Here is a 22059-nt window from a genome sequence, read left to right as displayed (position 1 = left end):
CACTGCAAGAGCTCTTACAACCTACAAAATGGGTGTCAGTAAGTGCTCCCGCGGTAATTCTTTTTAAATGCCGTGTGCTTATGGCAACATTAGCACATGTCACCATACAGTGTATGCCTACTATATCAACTTACGTCTGAGTATATTACTCTTTTGGCCTCATGCTATAATTCAATGCTAAACTACTGCAATAATTTTATAGAGAATATAATGAAGTGGAGGAGAAAACTTTTGCGTTTAATCTGTTCCTTTTTTTAATGACTATACTTAAAGGCTACTGACATATTGCATCACCAGGAGGTTTTTTCAGAGAGGTGATGTAATATGTCAAAAATATACTTCAGGCATGAATGCTGTTCAAAAATACCATCCTAGAAGCCCAGGTCAGTTATATTCCATGTATTTAAAAAGAAGGAAGGAAGGAAGGAAGGCCAAATGACAGCCAGCAAGGTTAAAAAGTGAGGTGAAGGAAGCTATTAGAGCTAAAGGAAAATTCTTCAGAAAATGGAAGAAGGATCCCACTGAAAATAATAAGACACAGCATAAGGAATAGCAAGTCAAATGCAAAGCACTGACAGAAAGACAAATCCAAGATGGCGGATTGAACCTGTGAAGGGTTACTAGTTTTTTTCCTCTCTCCTGTGTCTCGAGAATTTGGACATGCCAAAACGGAGGGGGAGACAGGCAGCCATGGGGACCCCGAGCCAGCCTCCCATTTTCTCTGTTTCTATATCTTGCTGATTTCACCAGTCCTAAAGAGAGGTGTGTAGATGTAGACCAAAGGGTTGTCCTTATGGGTTTTCTGGTTCTGTACTCAGTGGTTTACAGTCAGTGCAGATGGAACTCATGCAGTATGAAGGTCAGAAACCTCTCTGTGTCACATACACAAATCCTGTGTCTTCCAGTTGATACAGGGGTGCTGGTTTCAAACTGGTCTGACTAGATAGAAAATCGGCTTGAACAGGTCTCCTTTCACAAGCAGCAGTAAGGTAGACAATTCTCAATATTGTTATGCTGTTAATATCATTGTATAGTGTTACACAGTGAATGCAGTGCTCATATTTCTCTGTCTGGGATTCATACAGATCCTCCAACTGGAAAGTTGAAATGCTTCAGCTGCTTCTTTCCAGGGGCACTGACAAGCTGATTCAGTCTACATAGTAAATGACGGCAGAAAAAGACCTGCATGGTCCATCCAGTCTGCCCAACGATAAACTCATATATATGCTACTTTTTGTGTATACCTTACCTTGATTTGTACCTGTCCTCTTCAGGGCACAGACTGTATAAGTCTGCCCAGCACTATCCCCGCCTCCCAACCACCAGTCCCGCCTCCCACCACCGGCTCTGGCACAGACCGTATAAGTCTGCCCAGTACTATCCCCACCTCCCACCACCAGCTCTGCCACCCACTCTCGCCTAAGCTCCTTAGGATCCATTCCTTCTGAACAGGATTCCTTTATGTTTATCCCACGCGTGTTTGAATTCTGTTACCGTTTTCATTTCCACCACCTCCCGCGGGAGGGCATTCCAAGCATCCACTACTCTCTCCGTGAAAAAATACTTCCTGACATTTTTCTTGAGTCTGCCCCCCTTCAATCTCATTTCATGTCCTCTCGTTCTACCGCCTTCGCACCTCCGGAAAAGGTTCGTTTGCGGATTAATACCTTTCAAATATTTGAACGTCTGTATCATATCACCCCTGTTCCTCCTTTCTTCCAGAGTATACATGTTCAGGTCATCAAGTCTCTCCTCATACGTCTTGTAACGCAAATCCCTTACCATTCTCGTAGCTTTTCTTTGCACTAGTCTTTCTCATCTAGTCTGTATAGTTACTTATCTTCTCTATATAATTTAATTTAGTTTTAACATTATCCAGTTTGCCAAAATAATCAGATTCTGCCCATAACCTGCTCTGGCTTTCACTATAGGGAGTTTGTAAAACACACAGAGTTTCTTACATCCTGGATGTGAGCAAAGTCCTTCCCTTATCCCAGCCAGCAGGAGGAAACATAACTGTTCTGCCCTCATATTCATAGAAGCAGGGTGCTTGTGTCTCTGGTTTTTTTTTTTTTTAAGTAGGATAGGACTACAAAGTGATGTAATTGTAGTTCTTTAGTGATAGGCTCTTTCTGAGCACCTGTGCCTGTTCCCTAGACCTTGTGGGACTTTTCCTATTGGCTGATCTTGTCCCTGTGTATGACGGGCTGTAGCCTGCACATTCTCTCTCCAATGAGTGAGAGGAATCTGTCTGCAGCACGTTTGTTGTGGACTGTATCAAACACTGTACTTGTTGTTTAAGCCTTCTAAAAGCTTTGTAACATCATCAGATTTTCACTATTTAAAAGTATTTACTGCATCCACTCTTCAGTTTTGAAAGCCACCCCAGCTTATCTCTGCAGTGAGAGACAGGGTGAGCTGGTAGCGAACAGACTCCCAGTTCTGCAAGGCAGAGACTCTTGTCCAGCACATCTAACTGTAAGTTATTTTCTTTTGTTTTAATTTGCATTAAATAAGATTTTGGTTCAAGAGTTCTGAGTCTTCACAGTGATGTTCTATACTCTGGTCTAGCTGACAGTCTAGCTGAGTGTTTGAGACAGCACTTTTGCAAGGACTGTACAACAGTCCTTCAGTGGTAGGGGGGGCAGAGCCGAGGAGGGGGGCACATTTTAGCCCCCCCGGGCGCTGCCACACCCCCCACCATCGCCCCCCGCCATCGCCATTATTGCCCCCCCATGCCACCGCCGCCATCATCGCCGACTCGACCCCCCCCCCCGGCTCGCTCGCCGTCGCCTACCTGGGCTGGCGGGGACCCCATCCCCCGCCAGCCGAAGTCTTCTTCCTTGCTTTCAGGTTTCTGAGTCTGACGTCCTGCACGTTGTACCTGCAGGACGCCAGACTCTTCCTTTCAGGTTTCTGAGTCTGACGTCCTGCACGTTGTACCTGCAGGACGTCAGACTCAAAAACCTGAAAGGAAGAAAGAAGACCGGCTGGCGGGGGATGGGGTCCCCGCCAGCCCAGGTAGGCGACGGCGAGCGGGCAGGCGAGCGGGCGAGGGGGGTCAACGGTAGGGGGGTCCAGGGCCAAATCTACGGGGGCCCTGGCCCCCGTGGCCCCATAGCAGAGATGCCCCTGCTGTACAATAACAGCTCACTGGACCCAATTTGTCCCCTGTGCTAATTTGCCCTAGTGGGCTCCTAGCACTCTTTTCACAGATGTGGCGTCTGAGTCATGCAAAATACTAGATCCAGTTCTGTGACAAAAGTGTATGCTTTGCAGATGTGGAACTGCTTCTCATTAACTGATAGATTTGAAAAATGAACTTACAGAGCTATTGTTATGTAGTTTATCTTTAAAATTAAGCATGGTACCGGAAGATTGGAAAGAGTGAATAAACGTGGATAAAGCTGAACCAGTTGATACTGTGTATCTGGATTTTCAAAAGACATTTGACAAAGTACCTCATGAAAGTTTCCTGAGGAAATTAGAAAGTCATGGCATGGGAGACAACGTCTTATTGTGGATTAAAAACTGGTTAAAACGTATAAAACAGAGAGTAGGGTTAAATGGTCAGTATTCTCAATGGAGAAAGGTAGATAGTGGGGTTCCCCAGGGGTCTGTGCTGGGACCGCTGATTTTTAACATATATTTTTAAATGACCTAGAGATGGAAGTAACTAGTGAAGTAATTAAATTTGCTGGTGACACACAGTTATTCAAACTTGTTAAATCTCAAGAGGATTGTGAAAAGTAGCAAGAGGACCTTATGAGACTGGGGATCCAAATGGGAGATGACGTTTAATGTGACCAAGTGCAAAGTGATGCATGTGGGAAACAGGAGCCTGAACTTATAGCTACGTGATGCAAGGTTCCACATTAGGAGTCACTGACCAGGAAAGGGATCTAGGTGTCATCGTTGATGATACTTTGAAACCCTCTGCTCAATGTATGGTGGCGGCTAAGAAAGCAGATAGGAATTATTAGGAAAGGAATGGAAAACAAAAAGGAGACTGTTATAATGCCTTTCTATCAAATTCTGTGTGCAATTCTGGTCACTGTATCTCAAAAAAGATATAGTGGAATTAGAAAAGGTAGAGATAAGGGTGATGAAAATGATAAAGGGGTTAGGACGACTTCTCTATGCGGAGGAAAAAAAAGTCCCGTCCAGAGCATTACCCTTTCTAGTCTTTGAGCCAAAGATTATGCCCTGGACGGGGTTCTGAGGCTTTTTTCTCCTCCTTTTTAAAGGTGGTTTTGAACAATATAATGTTTGTTTATAATACCTGCCTTTTTGTGGCTGTTGGTCTACAGATTAATGAAGTCTTATTTTGGATACAGACAGAGTTAAAGATATCAGTATATATACTGTGAAAGAAAGGCGGGAGAGGAGAGATAGAGACATTTACATAGTAACATAGTTGATGACGGCAGAAAAAGACCTGCACGGTCCATCCAGTCTGCCCAACAAGACAAACTCATGTGTATACCTTACCTTGATTTGTACCTGCCTTATTCAGGGCACAGACCATACAAGTCTGCCCAGCAGTATTTCCCGCCTCCCAACCACCAGTCCCGCCTCCCACCACCAGCTCTGGCACAGACCGTATAAGTCTGCCCTCCACTATGCTTGCCTCCCAACCACCAACCCCTCTTCCCCCCACCTGCTCCGCCACCCAATTTCGGCTAAGCTTCTGAGGATCCATTCCTTCTGCACAGGATTCCTTTATGCATATCCCACGCATGTTTGAATTCCGTTACCGTTTTCCTCTCCACCACCTCCCGCGGGAGGGCATTCCAAGCATCCACCACCCTCTCTGTGAAAAAATACTTCCTGACATCTTTCCTGAGTCTGCCCCCCTTCAGTCTCATTTCATGTCCTCTCGTTCTACCGCCTTCCCATCTCTGGAAAAGATTTGTTTGCGGATTAATACCTTTCAAATATTTGAACGTCTGTATCATATCACCCCTGTTCCTCCTTTTCTCCAGGGTATACATGTTCAGGTCAGCAAGTCTCTCTTCATACGTCTTGGAACGCAAATCCCGTACCATTCTCGTAGCTTTTCTTTGCACCGCTTCCATTTTTTTTAACATCCTTCGCAAGGTACAGCCTCCAAAACTGAACACAATACTCCAGGTGGGGCCTCACCAACGACTTGTACAGGGGCATCAACACTTCCTTTCTTCTGCTGATCACACCTCTCTCTATACAGCCTAGCAACCTTCTCGCTACGGCCACGGCCTTGTCACACTGTTTCGTCGCCTTCAGATCCTTCCTAGTGTAAATGCACCGGAGGTGATTCTCTTTCAATTGAAAGGAAGCTCTGGACTGAGAGAGCATAGGATGAAGGTTTCTTTGAAATGCTGGCTGCCGAAAGGAGATTTTGGACCAGATAGTCAATTCCAGACCAAATCTGGACACAAGCTATTAACATCCGGCACATCGTCAGCCACCAGAGGTTATCTAGGTCCAGCTGATATTTAGGTAACAGGCTGTCCTAACTTGCCCAGAAAGTGCGGATAATGAGTGGCACTCTCTAGTGAAGTGCCGCTACATATGGGTGTCAGACACGATCACAGCAGTTTAACCACATAGGAGCCTTCCTATCCTGTTAAATCTTAATGAATATTGACCCCATGATTTTTAGCTGCCATCACTTTCTGTGTCTGTTATGAGAACTGTTTTCTTCGCTGACACTTTTCATTACCTGTTTTCATCTTTTAATATCTGTGCACTTTTATAAAAGATTTCACACTCACGGTGCGGACAGAGCTTGTGGTTTGATGTGTGATAATCCAAGAAACTTCAAACATTTTCTTCAATCTCGATCTGTCTTCAAGGGCCTTTATTCAGTCTGACAGAACAGCTTCTGTCTATCTGCTGCTGTCATTAGGTAGCAGACGCAGTATTCTCACCCCTCATCCAGCTCCCCTGCACCCCACCCTGTGCAGACAGTTCTCACTGTTCTCCTGTGTTTTGTCATATGCTGTACCACCAGCGGTTTACATGTTTACCATTAAGAGGAGAGGAGACAGAAAAGGAATTCCAGTTAAATACTGGGGATGGGCGGAATCTTAGCAGAGATTGGGTGGCGGTGGCCGGTAATTGGGAAACAAAACCGGTGCTGGGCAGACTTCTACGGTCTCTGCCCTGATCATGACTGAATAGATAGGGATGGGCTTGAGTGTAAATTTTAAGGGGCTTCGACATTAGCTTCAGACCTTATTACAAGAACAGTGCTAGGCAGACTTCTACGGTTTATGCCCTGAGAAAGGCAAGGACAAATCAAACTCAGGTATAAAGTATCACATACCATGTAAAATGAGGTTATCTTGTTGGTCAGACTGGATGGACCGTACAGGTCTTTATCTGCCGTCATTTACTATGTTTACTTATTTACTTTTACTTATATGGTCTGTGCCCTGAAAAAGAAAGATACAAATCAAGAGGCTGGTGGTTGGGAGGCGGGGCTAGTGCTGGGCAGACTTATACGGTCTGTGCCCTGAAAAAGACAGATACAAATCAAGGTAAGGTATACACAAAAAGTAGCACATATGAGTTTATCTTGTTGGGCAGACTGGATGGACCGTGCAGGTCTTTTTCTGCCGTCATCTACTATGTTACTGCATCAAGGCAATAGTTCAGAAAAGTCACATCAGAAGAACATGAGTTGGTATAAGCTGCAAGTAAAGTGTCACCTACATAGTAATGCCAAAACTAGAAGTCCACAAAATTGCGTTATTGAAATCCAGCTGTATGATCAAGCTCGACTGTATAAATGATGTAAAGACACGACACAGTCACATTTCAGCCTGTCTCAGGGATCTGAAACTAATTATATACAGCCAGTAGAATGACATTATTAGCAATTAATGATCATATATAGAGCTAAGAGGTCACCAAGCCAGCTTCAAAAATTTGGGCAATCAAGTTTGATCATATAGCTAGATTTCAATAAAGTATTTTTTGTGGACTTCTGTAGTTTTGGTGTCGTGCTCTAGGTTGTCGCCTCCTCTGCAGGAACTCGAGACCTTTTCCTCCGTTTGTTACTGTTGTGTCCATCGAAACTCAACCGAAGGAGGGAGGTAGTGAGGGTGGCGGCAGAGCATTTGTTGGATGGGATGTTATACAACATTACTTATCTTATTCTGTGAAGTAATGTCCACTGATACTGCAGTCTTGGACTATGGTGGCCAATGGTGCAAGAAAGATATTGAAAAGAAATGGAGAAAGAATTGAGCTTTGTGGAACTCCACAAGTCAGTGGATAGACAGATGAAAAGGAAGTGAAGTTATTGGAAACCTTAAAGGATCATCCCTTTAGGAAAGAAGCACAACACACCAATACAGTATCTGACCTCCTAGTCCAGCATCAACAAGTCGACTTATGAGCATGTTCTGATCTACCAAATCGAATACCAATGTTAAGTTGAGGGAGACAACGAGTGCTGCTTTTCCAGAATAGAGACAACTGTGTATTTCACTAAGAAAAGCTGAAAATTTCAGTGCTGTGGTTGGCCGTAAAATCTACTTGCGTGTTAAAAGAATGATTTTCTCACAAAGCTATATAGTTGACTCCCTGTCACTGGTTAGTGAGGTGTGGGCCGTGGGTGGAGATGTAGCATGATGTATTCTTGCATGACTAACTCTAGTGTGTGGACTGATGCTTTCCTATTTTGACTGTGGAGTGCCTTTCCATTTATCTAATGTGTTATACTACTTTGCTGTAAACTGCTATGATCTGACATGTCAGTAATGGCACCGTGTCAAGTGTTCAATAAACATAAACGTAAATACGGCTTTCTGAATTAGTTTTGAAATGTACGGCAGATTGGATACTGAATGGTAATTCTATAGCCTTGTAGCGCTATAGAAATGCTAAATAGTAGTAGTAGGTCTCTTTAAGACAAGATGATTATGGCTTGCTTTAGTGAGGTGGGAATGTAGTAACAGATTGCAGATGAAGACCAGCATGGTCCATCCAGTGTAACCAGTCCAGTAGCCAGAATCACACTTTCTATACTGTGCAAAATATCAAGTTACCTCCTGTACAGTATGTCTTTGTTTTGGATTCTGCCTTCCGCTCCGTGCAGGTTACACCTTTCTATGTCATTTGTTTTGCTTTGATCTCATCCTCTATAATTATCCAATGCTTGTTTTTGTGCCCATTACCTCCACTGAGAGGGTGTTTAAGGCCTCCACCACCCTTTCCATGAGAAAGTATTTTCTTATATTTATCTTAAATTTGTCTCCTTTGCAGCTTCATTTCATGTTCTCTAGTTCTGTAGCATCCACGTCTCTGAAAAAGATTTGTTTACTCATTGATTTCTTTCAACTATTAAATGTCTGTATTGAATCTCCCCTGTCCCTCCTTTCCTCTAGGGTGCACATATTTAGGTCTTCAAATCTTTTCACACATGTCTTCTGCTGCAAACCCCCCTACCATTTTTGTTGCGTTCCTCTGAGCTGCTTCAAGTCTTTTAATGTCCTTAGCGAGATACAGCCTCCAAAACCGAATACAATAATTCAAGTGAGGCCTCACCAGTGACTTGTACAGGGGCATCAACACCTCCTTTCCTCTGCTGGTTGTGCCTGTGAACAGGATTTGATTTATAATGATGAGATCGAAAGGCAAGAGACCATGAGTAGGCTTTCTGATCCAATGAGATGGAAGGGGATCAGGGGAACAGGATGTGTGTCTTGATGATGACAGCTTCAGAACCTCATGCATACTGTGATAAGGAAGAGGCTGTCCTACCCTGGTCAGGCCCCTAGAGGGCGCTGTTCCCCTAAAATGTCCAGGGAGAAGGGCTGGTGAGTTGCTGAAGGGAGCCAGAAAGGGGAGGTATAGCTGGAGGTCGCTAGGACCGGGGAGAGTCCTGGAGGTGGAAACAGGTGCAGCCGGTTATGGGCTGGGTCCTGTTTGGCCATTAAACACTTAATACCCCACCTGAGGGGTGAGGGGAAGAGGAGAGCTAGCAGTGGGAAGAAGAGAGCTGGTAGCTGAGGCAGGAGGTCCCCATGTGAAGTACTGGCTGAGCCCTTTTGACTGGTGGTGAACTGTGTGCAAGGCAAGGATGCTGGCTGGGGTAAGAAGGCCCTAGAGGGCCAGGATAAGAACTATGTGTTCAAAGAGGTACTGTGTGTCCCAGATGAAAAGACTGTGTCTAGAACAGTGAAGAGGTACTGTGTGTGTCCCAGAGGCAAAGACTGTGGCTAGGACAGTGAAGAGGTACTGTGTGTCCCAGATGAGGAAAGACTGTGTGTCTAGAGCTGTGAGCTACAAAGAGGGACTGTGTGTCCAGGACTGAGTTAATACTGAGCCCAAATGCCTGTCTGAGAGGGCTCAGGGGGAAGAAATCTGTTGGGATTGAATTGTGCAAGAGGAAATGTTTAAACTGGAAGATTGCACTGAGCAGGAAGAAATGAAATGGTTAAGCTGGGAAGAACTGTTTAGGCTTGTGAAAGTGTTTTAGGCTAAAAGAGGTGTGCCCCAGAGGCTGGAATAAAGATTTGTATGGAAAAATCCTGTTGATAAGACCTGACTCTGTTTGCCTTTTTGAGAACCAGGTCACCCCGAGTAGAAAGGGGTAGGATCTTAATTTGCATAAAATCTGCATACTGAGAACCAGCTCACCCTGAGTGAAAGAGGGACCTGGAATCCTGAGGTGGGAGCTTCATCATCTTCACATTAGCCTCCTCATCTTCTTTACAATACGCACCCTTCTTTCTTTGGTCATTACACATTTAGACTATTGTAATGCCTTCTTCTTTGGTTCATCTTTAGCCTCATTAAAGCGTTTACAACTCATACAATTCACAGCTGTTAAACTCCTTTATAATGCACAAAAATTTGACTGTCACACCCTTTCTAAAACAGGAACACTGACTCCCTATTTCCTATCGAGTCACTTATAAAATCGTCCTACTATTAGTGTATAAAGGTCTTCTGCCTACATTTCCAGGTTGCTTCTCCCAGCAGTCCCTACTTTACCTCCACCCTCCATCTGTCATATGTCTCCACAGCACTCATACCAAGACTTTTGCATATGCAGGCCCCAAACTATGAAACATTTATTTTATTTATTGCATTTGTATTCCACATTTTCCCACCTATTTGCAGGCTCAATGTGGCTTACATAGTTTTGTAAACATTGTCATTACAGGATAGCAGATACATTTAGTGTTGTGTAGAAATTAAGTGAGGGAAGAGAGAAGAAGGAAGGGGGTGAGTAGGGTAATTATAGGAGGTGGGTTATCTTAACTGAGTGGGTTGGTGAGGTGGACTAGTGTGGCTATCGGTTCTCATTGTAGGCCTTGTTGAAGAGATAAGTCTTCACAGATTTGCGGAAAACAGTTGTTTCATCAATTGTTCTCAGGTCTGTAGGCAATGCATTCCACAATTGCGTGCTTATGTAAGAGAAGGTGGTGGCTTGCATCTGCTTGTATTTTAGGCCTTTACAGCTGGGGTTGAGAAATTTTCGGGATGATCTTGTGGCGTTTCTTGGAGGTAGGTCCACGAGGTTTATCATGTAGATTGGGGCATCCGCGTGAATGATTTTGTGTACAATCGTGCAGATCCTGAACGCAATGCGCTCCCTAAGTGGGAGCCAGTGGAGCTTCTCTCTTAAGGGTTTTGCGCTTTCATATTTAATTTTTCCAAATATGAGTCTGGCAGCAGTGTTCTGGGCGGTTTGGAGTTTTTTGATAGTCTGCTCTTTGCAACCCGCGTATAGTGCGTTGCAGTAATCCAGATGACTTATTACCATTGACTGTACCAGGGTGCGGAAGATATATCTCGGGAAGAAAGGTTTTACTCTTTTAAGTTTCCACATGGAGTAGAACATCTTTTTTGTCGTGCTATCAAATCTAAACCACCTTATCCTGCTTTTAAGAAACTCCTCAAATCTTTAATCAGGCCTTCCCATGTAGATCTCCCAGCTACCTACCTAATCATTTGGTCTTCTTTTTTTTCTTCTTTCTTTCCTCTCTCACTCCTCTGAACTCTTATTCTTATCTGTATTTCCTATGCTCCCTTGAGCTTTTATTATTAACTATCTAGCTGCCATTTGGTGACTGGCGGTAATATGAAATCTAACAAAATAAATAAATAATTCTGGATGCCAGATATTGGGATGAGAGAAGACCAGGCATGTACACCAACAGAAGAAGGTTGGAGACATTGATCTAGCATAGCGGCTGACTGGAAAGGGTGAGCTAGCATAGTAACTGATAGGTCTTCATTTGACTTGACATTGGTGAAGAGTCCCAGCAGGCTTGATGTCATCTGCGGTTCACTCAAGCCAGATTGGGCTTACCTAATTCTTTAAATGGAAGATATCTCAAAATCATCTGTGGTTGGTCTTCTAGTGGACTGAGAATGTATATTTGTATGGGATGCAGATTGATTAGAGACAACCAAAAAGAGTTTTTAGATGTCTCTACTGCTGTTGCACATGAAAAAAACGCTCTTTGGATCAGATTCAGCTGCAGGCAGGAAAAGTATGGTGGGTCGGAAAGTGAGCTATGTGAGCTGCATCTGGCTTATAGGTCATGGTTTGTGGACCACTCTCAGGGGGGTGCTCTGAGCAACCATGGTCCTCAAGGGCCACAATCCAGTTGGGTTTTCAGGATTCCCACAATGAATATGTATGAGATTGATTTGCATGTACTGCTTCCATTGTATGCAAATTGATCTCATGCATATTCATTGTGGGAATCTTGGAAACCTGACTGGGTTGTAGCCTCGAAGACTGTCGTTGCCCACTCTTGCTCTAAAGTATTATTTTAACTTCCAAGGACCCACCATGCAGCCCAGTGCTCCTGGTGGCATCTTAAAGGGGCCTGTGTTAAACAAAGTGGTGCATAGACCCTCCTCCAGTTTCCCTGAATACATCCCCAAATCCCCAGCAAGACTCCACCCTGAAGACACCCCCAGACCTGCAAAGACTCTCCCATGGCTACAGAGCCTGTGGTCTAATTCTTTGAGGCCCTGATGCTCAGAACTCCCATGGTAAGCCAACAGCGCAGAAACTATACCGCTGGAACAGCGCAGAAATTTTGCTCGACAATGTGCAAAGGAAATGGTAAGCAAATTAGATTGCGCTGTTAAACTGAAAGAAAGAAGGGGGGATGTACTTGGTGCATGTGTGGAAGAGTTTCACAGTAAGCCTGGCTCCTGTGCGCATGTGCCAGGCAAAGCCGAACGTGAAGCACGCATTGGTGTCTGTTTTCTGCGCCTTTTAAATATAAGCTTTTCAATGTTTTATTTTTTTTATTTTATTACTTGGAAGGCTTATTTTTAAATGCAGGAAACAGGTGCCACTGTGTGCTTTCACTTTTGGGTTTGCTTGGATTCGCACATATTTGTTGCATTCAGTTCTGGTTGCCATGTCTCGGGAAGGATGTAGCGGAATTGGGGGGGGGGGGATTCAGAGAGGAGCGACCAAGATGGTGGTGGTGGAGGATGGAGCTTCTCCCATGTTGAACAGGTTTGAGCTGTTTGGGTTGGAGGGAAGATGGTTAGGGGGGGGGGGGGATATGATTGAGGTCTTTAGGGTCTTGGGTGGTGTGGGGAGGCTGGAAGTGAATTGATTTTTTGCTCTTTCAGGGGGTGCAGGGTTTGGGGGACACTCAATATGGTTGCATGGAGGTACTTTTAAGTGAACAGGAGAAGATATTTTTTCACTTGGAAGTGGTTGGGCTCTGGAGCTCGCCTTTGGAGGGTGTGGTGGCAGCAGTTGGCGTATCTGGGTTTGGGCAGGTTCCTGGAGGAGAGGGGTCCGTGGTCTGTGGTTGAGATGGACATGTGGGAAGCCATGGCTTGTCCTGGGATTGGTAGCATCGAATGGTGCTACTAACTGAGATTCTGCCAGATACTTGTGACCTGAATTGGCAGTTGGAAGCAGGATTCCGGGCTAGATGGACCATTGGTCTTATCCAGTATGGCTATTCTTATGTTTCTCACTACTGGCACTTAGGTGCTTGCCTGGGCTTCCTTCTGCTCCAAAATTAAAGAAGAAAAGGCAGATTTTAAAGAGAGAATCTTGAGAAATCCTCTCTTCAAACATCCTAATGCCTCCTCTGAGCTGGCGTTAGGTTTTCAGTGCTAAGGGCAGCTTTGTTTTGTGCGCTGTTCTCTGAGCTTTGGGAGGGATTAGGAAATGATCTCATGATCATCTGAGTACATTAGCAGACTACTTGTGCTCATCTTTGGCGTGCTTGTTGTTTCCTGCACTAGAACCTCTGAGCATTCTGCTCTCACTAAGGCAGGCTCAAGTCTGACGCTAATGACCTCTAGCCACCCGCATTTGCTTCTGAGCATCAGGGCCTGCCTGAGTGCTGTGAAGCTACTATTCTATAAGGCTTTAGGGCCCACTGCCTCCCCTGCACCTACTGTGACCCACCCTTCACAACAGTAACCCCCAAGGAGAGGAAATACACACCCACCCATGGGACCAACCTGTGTGGGAATGGGAATATCCTTGGAGATCACAATTTCGTCATTCTCTACAATATTTTCAGGGTCATGATCCTAGTGTTTTTCTGTTGCTTTGATATAATAATGGTACAAAGTTTCCACTGGATCAGTTGTACTATCTTATTGTGTTTTTCTGTGTTCAGCTCTTCTCACACCAGCTTAAAATGTTAACGAAGGTTGGACTGAGTGAGGCTAGGTACTAGGTGTACTGTGTTCTCCTGCCTGAAGCTGTCTGCATGTTTATCTTAGTGATTTATAGGGATGATGGAAACCATCCCATTGACAGCTTGTCCTGTGCTCCAGTGTACAGCAACAGGAACACACTGCATGGAGCAAAGGCAGGAGGCCATGGAGTGGGGGGGGGGGGGCAAGTGAGGGCTGGCATGTGGTCCGTATCTAATTTGCCTCAACCTATCTCCCTCCCCGCCACTCCAAATACTTCCATCTAGAAATGCTACTGAGATCCCTTCTAGGGTTCAAATCCCACTCTTCCATCTCCTAGCCAGTCAGGGCCTATGTGACCAGTGTTGGTGTGTTCCATTTAGTTCCAAAAAATATTAAAACCATCATCGCAGTTCAGCACTAGTTATTATGTCGCCTTTATTGTCAGAGAAGCCACAGAACCTCCCTCCCCCCCCCCCCGCTAAGTCTGCCTGACTGAATGAGGGTGCTACAGGGCAGCTGTTTCTTTTGTCCTGGCAATAACACTCACCACCTGGTATCTAAGAAGATTATAGTCTCCTGGCATACACAGACTGCGCAAACAAGTAATTTCCCTATGGATGTTGTCCTAGGAGGTCACCTGCTGCAAGTTGTTAATCTTTTTTTTTTTTTTTTTAATCAGCACATACAACACACATTTGAAAACGTAGACCTGCTGCTTCCACCCTGCCCCTGGTACCCAATGTTGATATCTGTACTGGTCTCTTCCTTGGATATCAGATAAGGGGTCTATGGTACCAGTCAGAGTGGTTAACTGCTTTAACCACATTCTCTGGCAACAAATTCCAGAGTTTAATTACACATTAGTTACCCATAGCAGAACACCAGCTATGGGTAACTAATGTGTAATTAAACTCTGGAATTCGTTGCCAGAGAATGTGGTTAAAGCAGTTAACTTAGCGGGGTTTAAAAAAGATTTGGATATCTTCCTAGAGGAAAAGTCCATAGGCCATTATTAAAATGGACTTGGGGAAAATCTAGGATAAGCAGCATAAAATGTTTTGTACTGTTTTGGGATCTTGCCAGGTACTTGTGACCTGTATTGGCCACTGTTGGAAACAGGATACTGGGCTTGATGGACCTTTGGTCTGTCCCAGTATGGCAACACTTATGTACTTATTAGAATGGAAGGAGACTGTCTCATGGGAAGGTGCTGCTAAAAACAACAGCAGGCTGATTGTGTGTAGCGGTACAGCAGTCTCTGCAGCTGCTCGTCTGCTAATTATAAAGTAAGCAAGCGCCAAGGGGAAAAAGCAATGGAAGGGATAAGGCGTGTAGGTTCACCATCACTCCACTCTGCTGGCTTGCGCCCAGAAGCTGAGAGGAGAGATGGAAGAGGAACCTGAGGAGAGGGAGAAAGAGCAGGGGGCCGATGAAGAGCACCCTGTCGAGAAAAATCAAGGTGGAGAGGAATCTAAGGGGATATGAAGAAAGGTTTCCAAGCCTATTGTGATTTGTATACTATCCATTAGTTTAATCGTAAAATATAATCATAGTAACATAGTAAGTGACGGCAGATGAAGATCTGAATGGTCCATGCAGTCTGCCCAACAGTCACATTCACTCTCAATTCAAGATTAAATCAACAATGAATGTGATATTATATACTTGATCATGGTCTTTCCTTGTTGTTTCTGGGACACAGAACGTAGAACTCCACCTGGCTCTGTCCTTACGTTACAACTTCTGGAGTTGCCATCAAACCCTACTTCAGCCTATCTGAATCCATCAGGTTACAATTACAAACAAAAATATAAGACAATCATTTACCGTTCGAAAGGCAGAAACATCCTGATCAAGGAGCGGTACCTCCGTGACCCGGAAACATTTACCTCTGTGGATTGCACGGCATAAATCCTGGTTTGGAGAATTTTGCTGAGCTGAAGAAGGGGGGCACTGTTGGTCCTGTCCTCACCACCACTGGGTAGTAGAAACTCTGGCTTTAGCTGAGGCAGTGAGTGAGAGTACATCATTCCTGGCTCCGGTTTCAATGGGGGACAGTTAGATCAGCCATGATCACATGCTTGGAGCACTTTGGGATTTTATGCAGGAGGGGAATACAGCCTTAAAAACTGAGGTGAGTTAAATAGTGGGAAAGAAAAATTCTAATACACAATTTATTGCTGGTCATTCCCAGCAATTGGCTAGCCAGGAGGCCAGTCTCCAAGAGGTAACCTTTAGGATTAATTCTATCAATAACCTTTGTTCCAATTTGGTTAAAGACAAGGAAATATTACATCAAAAACTGGAATATGTACATAAGTACATAAGTAGTGCCATACTGGGAAAGACCAAAGGTCCATCTAGCCCAGCATCCTGTCACCGACAGTGGCCAATCCAGGTCAAGGGCACCTGGCACGCTCCCCAAACGTAAAAACATTCCAGACAAGTTATACCTAAAAATGCGGAATTTTTCCAAGTCCATTTAATAGCGGTCTATGGACTTGTCCTTTAGGAATCTATCTAACCCCTTTTTAAACTCCAGCTAAGGAGGGATAATTTGAAATTCTTAAATTTCCCTAAGTCGCCTTTGATTTCTCCCTTGGATTTGGTTCAGAAATATTTCAAGGAAATATTGGGACTCACAGAAGAATTGTTGTCCTCCAGTTGTGAAAACCTTATATGTAATACCAGTAAAGAAATCGGGAGAAAATATTGCTGGAAAAATCAGAAAGTTATGGATTCGACTAATTTTTAGAATCGTCCTTGGAGATGATTACCCAGAGACTGACTTTAGTGGTAACTTTTGCTTTGGAAGAGTGATCATTACATTTGGTTTTTGAACATTTACAAGATCGGATTTTGGGTTCTACTGTTCGAATATTTCCTGATCTTTCTAAGGCTACCCAGAAAAGAAGGCAGGAATTCTTGATATTTAAATCAAGGTTTCTAGCTCTGGAAGTCAATTTTATTTTAATTAAAATGTTCCTGTAATTGTTTAGTTATGATGGAAGATAATACTTTTTTAAGCCTAAGCAACTGTGTGATTTATTTTTTGACTCAACGTGTGGCTAAGACTCATGATTTATCTTCTCAAATTTAATGCTTTCAAAGCTGGCTGTAGGATTGTTCTTGGCCTTTATCATTATTTTCTTAATTTCTTTTGGTTTATTTTTATGCCTGTCTCTCCTTATTTTGACCAAACATAATTGGAAGATGTGGTTACTAATTTGCTGATTCTCTTTGATCATGCTTATGAGGCGATGTTATTGTTTAAACCTTATAAATAAAAACATTTCTTGTCAGCACTTTAAACTGGAGGTATTGTCTTCTTTTGGAAGCAGAAGGAAGTTTGTGCAGCTTCTGATAGTGAGAAAGAAACATGTGAACAAGTCCAAGCCAAGGAGGTTTGATAACAGGAGATGGCATGAGCCTATCTGGCCCATTATGTGGGCTGTGGATCTTGTCGCCCTATCAGTGTCATTGTTCTGGGTGTACCAAGATGGCGGCAGATGGATTTGGGAGAATTAAAAACCTCCTTGGTTGGTGTGGATGCAGACCGGCTTCAGCCTTGTGACATCATGCCATCTCTTGTTATCAAACCTCCTTGGTCCAAGCAAAACCATATTGGCACCTGTTTTTCTGTGCTTAAATATGAGCCTTTCAAAAAGTTAGGTGCAAACCATTTTTGAAAGGCTTATATTTTCAAGCACAGAAGAACAGCACTAATGTGTATTTGCACTTCCAGTTTTTGTCTGGACATGCGCTTTAGCACAGATTTTGAGCATCGGACCCATGAAGAGCAAATCAGAAAAGGAAAGCGCAGAAGAGAGGATGAGAATGAGCGAGGGATGGTGCAGGGGGTTCATGATGCGATATACCTTTTAATTCTTCATTTTTCAAAATCCTAGATCTGCCTACGTGCATCGTGTAACGTGGTCAGTCAAATTTATTTGATAGGGAGGGGGATGCGGTGCTGGAAGAAGGAAGCTGAGCTAGTCAAACCTTTCAGAGCAAGGTTCAAGTTCTTCCTCTATTAAACATGCACAAATAATTCAGAGCACAGCCGTCAGACTATTATACAAGGCAAAAGAAAAAGTACCATATTATACTCTTCTGAAAGAGCAACACCAGCTCTCTTTCACCTACTAGATTTGATTTTAAATCCTCATCACCCACCATGTTTATTTCTGCTTTCACTGCCCTAACTCATCTGGACCAAGATTTAGGCTGGAAACTACCCGTCACGCTGGAATTCCATCATCTCCGTGCCACTTGTACTAAGAGCAGAAATCTCTGATAACTGTTTTATAATTAGTTCCCAACCTGGTTGTTCACCCTGCTGTGTTAATGCAGACATGCCTGGTCCATCACTGTGACCGTGTGATTTGACACTATCAGCTGTGTCTCTCCCTTTCATTACGGTTATTACCAATTGGATTGTTTTGTATTTCTCTGTATTGTAAAGAGCTTAGATATGTTATTTGTATAGCAGTATATCAAACCCATTAAGTAAACTGGAACCTTGGTGCAGGCAGGGGCGTAGCCAGACTCCCAAATTTGGGTGGGCCTGGGCCCAAGATGGGTGGGCAGAAGAACTCCGCCTTGTCACACACGTGATTTGGTCTCTCCCTCTCTTGCCTGCATCCATATGGTCTCTCAAACATCTGCCCTTCCCTGAATATCTTTTAAATAGCAGATTTTCACCAACAGCGAACAGCAACTAATACACACTGCTCATGCTAGCCCCACAGCCTTTCCTCTGATGCAACTTCCTGTTTCCACATAGGCGGGAATACATCAGAGGGAAGGCCTTGGGGCCAGTGCGAACAGTATATATCAGTCATTGCTTGCTGCAGGCAAAGATCTGCTATTTAAAAGGTATGCAGGAGGGACAGTTGGGAGTTTTCGGCTGGTGGGGCTTGAGAATCCCTGTCAGCCACATTATAGATGTGCTGCTAGTGGATGGGCCTGGGCCCACCCGAACCCACCCTTGGCTACGCCACTGGGTGCAGGTCTGGCAGTTGAGTCTTCATTTGCATCTACCTGGGGATTTTTCTTATTTTTTTTATATCCTCTTTTCAGCTTACTTTAGTCATTATCCCTTGGATTCTATATAGTTTGACTTAGCTTACGCGTGGAAATCCAGACTGAGGCTGAAGCTCGGGACTGGTGGGAGAAAAGGGCTGGGCTGAAACTGGGGACCGGTGGGATCGTGGGGCTGAAAAGGAGGGTCAGGTGGGAGATGTGGGCTGAGGCTGGAACTAGAGGCGGGTGGGATAATGGGGCTGGAGCTGGGGGCCGAAAAGAAGGGGCAGCGAGAGGGAGGGCAGACCCTGGATGAATGGGGAGGGAGGGCAAATGGTGGATTGAAGGGGCAGAGAGAAAGGGCAGACAGTGGATGGAAGGGACAGCAGAGAGGGCAGACACTGGATGGCAGAGAGAGAGCGAAGACAGATGCTGGATGCAGTGGCGTAGGAAGGTGGGGCAGTCCGCCCCGGGTGCACGCGCTGGGGGGGGTGTCGGCTCGCTGGTTCTCTGCTCTTTTCTGACCCGGAACAGGTTACTTCCTGTTCCAGGGCAGAGAAAGCAGGGAAGCAGTAGAGCCGACGCAGCTCCCAGTGACGTGCACTGGGGGCGGATCGGCCCTCCCGCCTGCCCCCCGCTGCAAGGTAGGGTGCGTTTTGGGGGGGGGCGCTCCGGAGGGGGGGCGCCGTACCCTGCAACCGGGGGGGGGGGGTGCGCAGCGGCGACCCGCCCCGGGTGTCAGGCACCCTCGCTACGGCACTGACTGGATGGAAGGAAGGCGGTGAAAAGAAGATGAGGAAAGCAGAAACCAGAGACAACAAACTGTAAATAAAATATATATTTTTATTTTTTTGCTTTAGGATAAAATAGTATTATAGATGTGTTAATAAATATTTATAAATAGAACATGTAAACAAGGTAATCTTTTTATTGGACAAATTTTAATACATTTTGACTAACCTTTGGAGAACAAAACCCCCTTCCTCAGGTCAGGATAGGATACTGTAACAGCACTATACTGTATTGACCTGAGGACGGAGGTTTTGGCCTCTGAAAGCTAAATGTATTAGTCTAATAAATTGGTATTATTTTATTTTCTATATTTGTTTTATTTCTATTTGTTAATTTGTAAAGTGGTGATTGGTATTAGTTTTTTTCAAATTTACATCTGCTGTCTTTATATTTTGCACAGTACTAGGGGACATTTTCTGTTTCTGTGGTGTTGCATTGTATGCAGAGTCTGGCATCTTGGGGGTTCAGTTTAATTTTTGTCTAAATAGAAAGTTTATTATTGCTTATTCTATAGTGGATTAGGGTGTATCTGTGTTTGTGAAAAAGACATGGCTTTCAGTTGGCATTGACTGTCTGTGCAGGATGGACGATCTGTACTATTTTGTCTGGTTTTGTTTTACAGTAGGTGAATTGATGTTCTAGTGCTCACTGTATTGTTTAAGATGCTTTCCTTTTCCTTATGTGACTTGTAGAAATGACTGCTTATGGTATGCTAGAATTGCTCTATAGGTCCTGAGTGTTTTGTATTCTCGGTATGCCTAATACTGGATTTTGGAGGGGGGTGTTACAAAATGACCAACCCCGGGTGTCAACTACCCTAGGTACGCTACTGCTTTGATCGCTGTCGCTGCTTTTTCTCCCGCGGCTGATGCCAAACTATGGGGGAGGGGAAAGGGCAGGGTTTTGGGACAGTCCTGCATTTCTGACCACCCCATTGTTATGGGACTTGCAGCACTGATTTCCATGGGCAGAATCAGGCACTGCAAATCCCACACTGATTTGGGTTATAAAGTTTAAATCAGGACTGCACAAAATCTCAAGCCTGGAACTGGGTAATTTGCCATCTCTGTGAGTTCTAATTTTTGGTGTTTTATTCTGCAGTTGGTAAGGGGTGGTCTCTGTTCTGCATGTGACCGATGTAAAAGATTCTGTGTGCATGTAGTTCGTGTGGGGATCTATATGAGTCTGACTTCTCTGGCTTTTTAAATGGGAATGTCAGTTTCAGAATTTACCTGTTTTATGAATACAGCTTAATCAGGCATTTGCATTTCTTACAAAGCAAAGTTTGAAGGATATGTGCCATTGACATGTTTGCCTTTATAGCAGTCATATTTGGTCAAGTTTAAGATATGGGATAAAATCACTATATTTAAAAATGTCTGTGTTCCATGAACCAGGTATGTGGTTTGTGTTAATGCAGGAGAGCTGTTGCACAGACTGTTTACTTAGAAATCCATCATCCAGTGCACTCTAAGGCATTATTAAGGAGTATCCCAAGAAACACTACTCACACCTAGTGCCCACCCATATTAGCTCTGGGCCCACCCAAAATGTCAGGTCTGGCTACACCACTGCATTATAGCGAAGGGTAAAGCAAAGATGTAACACATAGAAGGGTAAGAAAGTAGGAAGAGTTAGAAAGTAAGGTGATTGATTTAAAGAAAGTTGCACATGAGGTCAGAGAAATGGTTAAATGCTATCTCAGCTAGAGTAGGAGTGGATAAATATGTCCTGCTCCAGTATATGCAGCCTGAGTACGCCTTGTGTGTGTGAGTGAGACTAATGAGTTAGTTACTTCTTCCAGTAAAGGCCTGGTTGAAGAGCCAAGCTTTCCCCTGCTTCCTGAAATAGAGATAGTCTTGTGTTAAGTGCAGCCTTTCAGGCAGCGCATTCCAGAGTATGGGGGCTAGTCCGGAGAAGGCTCACTTGCGGGTATCACATCGTGCAATTCATAAACAGCATTCCTAAGAAGCAAGGAGTAACGGTAAAACGTCAGTTAAATCTACCCCCCTTTGCTAAAAACCAAGTGCACACAAAATATTATTGGAATAACCTCTCCACATCCTGGACTGTGAATACTATCTCAACAGCATATGTCCAGGCCCAGTAAACGCAGGGGAATTTCACCCAGGTCTGTCAGCATGGACTGTGAACAGCTGTACCGCTGCCTTGGCTCCTACAGTCAAATTTCTTTGACAAGATTGAAAAGTATAGCTTTGTCTCTTATTCTTAAGTAGGACATAAGCACACTGTAGTGTGAAGAAGGTCACCCGGCTACCTAAGCATTGTGTAGGCAACAGCGAGGCACTGTGGGCTGTTCTATTTAAAGAATAAGCTGTATTTCCACTGGTCTGGCTGTACTGCTTAGAAGTGGTTCAGCAAAGCTGAATGCTGTAGACGCAGCGTTTAAACTTATTACTGAGCAATTCAATCATCTGTGGCTAGAACACACAGCCTGACCTTTAGATAAAGATTTCCATCTCAATGATGTGAGAGAGAGCTTCACTGCATTTACCCATCAGCTCTCAGAACTGTACTCTTGGGATGTGTATTTGTTTGAAATGACATGGGAAATGTTTAAAACCCAAAATGACAGATATC

This window comes from Microcaecilia unicolor, chromosome 14 (genome assembly GCF_901765095.1).
Source record: "Microcaecilia unicolor chromosome 14, aMicUni1.1, whole genome shotgun sequence".
Lineage (NCBI taxonomy): Eukaryota > Metazoa > Chordata > Amphibia > Gymnophiona > Siphonopidae > Microcaecilia > Microcaecilia unicolor.
The sequence above is the reverse complement of the archived record's forward strand: the minus strand, read 5'-3'. Positions refer to the sequence as shown.